Source organism: Galeopterus variegatus, unplaced genomic scaffold (genome assembly GCF_000696425.1).
Source record: "Galeopterus variegatus unplaced genomic scaffold, G_variegatus-3.0.2 Scaffold1034, whole genome shotgun sequence".
Lineage (NCBI taxonomy): Eukaryota > Metazoa > Chordata > Mammalia > Dermoptera > Cynocephalidae > Galeopterus > Galeopterus variegatus.
The window spans coordinates 179,856-183,342 of record NW_007727145.1 but is presented as its reverse complement, the minus strand read 5'-3'; positions in this window follow the sequence as shown (position 1 = coordinate 183,342).

The following is a 3,487-nucleotide window of genomic DNA, read 5'->3' as shown; positions in this document are numbered from 1 at the left end:
GCTCACTGGCTGAGCGAGGGGCGGGAGCAACACCGAGGGATGCGATCCGTTGCCGGTCACGAAAAAAGACAAAAAGGAAAAAAAAAAAAAAAAAAAGAAAGTAAAAAGACAAACTGTAGGTTAGGAGAAAATATAAGCCACATAGCCCATAAAGGACTGTGTCAAAAATATATAAAGAACATTTAAAAGTTTAAAAGAAAACAAATACCCAATTAAAAAATGGGCAAAAGATTCAGATATTTTCTCAAAGCGTATATATGGATGGCAATTAAACACATGAAAATATGTTCAACATTAGGAATATGCAAATTAATACTACAACAAAAATACCACCACAGACCTATTAGAATGGCTAAAATTAAAAGGTGGACTATGTTAAGTGCTGCCTAGGATGTTGAGAAATTGGAACTGTCATACACTGTTGGTGGAATATAAAATGGTACAACCACTTTGGAAAACAGTTTGGCAGTTTCTTAAAAAATTAAACACACTCATCATATATCCACCCATTCCACTCCTTGGTATGTGCCCAAGAGAAAAGGAAATAAATATCTACAAAGAGACTTGTACACAAGTGTTCATAAAAGCTTTATTTGTGATAGACCCAAACTGGGAACAACCCAAATGTCCATCAACAGATGAATGGATAAACCAAATGGGGTACATTCATACAATAGAATATTACTCAGTAACAAAAAGTACTGAACTACTGACACAAGATGAATAAAACTCAAAGTAATTATACTGAGTATGAAAGAAGACAGACAAAAAAAGTGCACATGCTATATGATTTCATTAAATGAAAGTCTAGAAGATGCAAAGTAATCTAGAACGACAGAACGCAGATCAGAGTTTGCCTGGGATAGAGCTGGGGGAGTTGAGGGGAAGGGATTACGAAGAGTCATGTAGAAACTCTTACGGATGATGGATTTGTTTACTGTCTTGATTATGGTGGTGGTTGCATGAGTATATATCTATGTCAAAACTTATCAAATTGCTCATTTTGAACATGTGCAGGTTACTATAAGTCAATTATATTTGAATAAGCCTTCTTAAAAATAGGGTGATAGCTGCTGTATTCCTAGTTTTGAAGGCTTAAAATAAAGCCATCGTAATCTCCTAAAAACAACAGGGTGATACATAAATGCTTTGGAAGCTGTAAGTTCTGGGTGCTATGAACAGACAGGGCATGGGAGTGTGTGTCCCTTAACTCAAACTACCCAGATATCAGAGGAGAGGCCATGGCTGACTTGAGATTTGAAATTTGAGTACTAAATATGTTATTCAAGAAAAAAGGGGCGAGGGAGGGCAGGAGTGGTAGAGAGTGCTCCATGTTGGGGCTGCACCAAATGCAAAGGTTCCAAATCATGTAAGAGTGTGGTATGTTCAGAGACCTGCAAGTGGCTTGGCATGACTGAAATATAGGATGCTCATGAAAAGCAGAGAAGGAAGGTGGGGAGGCAGGCAATAACTCCATCTCTGAGTTTATGAAATTGTCATTATATGTCACTTACTTGTGTCACCAGCTTGTCCAAGTATCTTCATCCCTGAACACAGAATGGGATCACAACTCCATTTATGTGCAAATTGCAGTGGTACCACTCTCTAACCCACTACCTACCCAAAGAATCCCCCAGTTATTCGGGGGAGTTCCCAAACGGGATTTCATGTATATGCTCTCAAGACAGTCTGCTATGTTCTTTTCCTTCCCAGCACCCACTTTTGGACATCTAGTGCCCAGGAAACTGACTGAAGAAGCTGCAGTGATTTTCCTGTTCCATGTGCCCACTGGGAGAACTCCAGAGTTTATGCCAAGATTAATGAAATGCTGGGTGTGCCCAGAGCACCAGCCTCAGATGCCAGAGCAGGGAGACAATCTCATCATGGATCTGCATCGTGTCAGGTTAGCTGAGTGAGAATTACCCTTCACAGAGTTTTCTTTTCTCTATAGGTACAGATTAGCAATGCTCACAAGAGACATTTTGCATGAGATTTGGAAAGCAGGAGTGAGGTAGTATTTTTTGCTCTGGTGGTCAGTGTGGGCATTGTGGCAGCTTGTCCACGTTTGCCACTGATCTGTGTCTGGCTGGGGCAGTTCCCTTCACATCTGCTTCTACAGATCCTGGTCCAGATGCGTATGCAGCTCTGTGGTGAAGGGGGCTGGTGTCTCCTGCAGATCACCCTGGGCATCGAGGTTGGAGGTGATGAGAGACAGATACAGGTCCCTCTTCCTCCTTGTTCGTTCCACTTTGTCCTTGCTCCTGTCCACATCCAGCTTTCCTTCCTGACTGCAAGTCTAGCTGACCAATAGCAACTTCAAATTCAACACTAGACACAGAGGCAATGAGCTGCACAGAATGCTCTGCCATCTCCCAGAGTTGCATACGGTATGAATCCTATAATAAATCCTTTATGCCACATCTCTCACAGTTGTTTTGTTTCTCTGAACTCTGATTAACACAGATCTCCCATTTTGTCCCAACTTTGTGCCACCCGGGAGCAGCTCTGCTTTATGAAGACCTTTATAAAGGCCTCTCATGAAAGTGGAGTGTCCAAAGTCTGACCACACCCCTACAATCGGGGACTCAGACCTCAAGGCTGGTGGGGGAGAGGTGCCAACACAAACCTTGCAATTTATTCGTGTTTCCCAGCCCCACCCCAACCAAACGCCTTCCTCCTCCTCCAGTTCATAAACACAAAAGCTCCCTGCACGTCCACGGGTGTGAACAGATGTCCATGTGGGCGTGAGTGCTGGGGGAGGCTGCTGCGCTGTCCCCACCAGCTGCCTTGGCCACTCAGACAGCCCCCAGTGCGCTGGGAGATGCCACGGGCTCCTCCCTGAGTCTTTGATTCTCCCATTCAAAGAGTTCTGGCAACCTGACCCTTTGCTCATATGTCTTTGTTTTCGCTCATTTCCTTTCCACGGTGCTTTGCCAGGATTCTGGATGGATTACAAGGCCTCCGTGAGGATCTGCTGCCTGGAGGAGGAGCAGAGCCACAGAGAAGAGTGATTTCGTGACCTTTGCCTGCCATGCAATGCTGTATCTGGCAAACCTGAGTCCACAAGGCCCGTGGCAAGTGAGAAAATTCTAAGGCTACCACAGGACGAACTAGTAACCAGAGGAACCAAGTTTGAATCCCCCTGTGGGAGTCTCATATTCTGGGCAAGTCTCCTTCTCTGTAAAGAAGGTCCTGGAGACTTACAGTATCTCCTCCACACAGTCCCAGGATATTCTGAATATGGGAGAAAGTGCTCTGAGTTCTGAAAAGTGGTGTCTTTTGGCACAGCCATTTCTAAACTTCATCCGGCTGCCCCAGTTGGGTCACTATTCCCACATAAATGTGAGAAGCCGACAGCACTTTCCAGCTCCACCACCCGCTCCCCTAGATTTTAAACCTGTAGGCTGGAGGGTGGTATGGCATTTAAAAACAAAACCCAAACAAAATTCTGTGGATGATTCTGATGATCAGCCGAGTTTGGAAACAA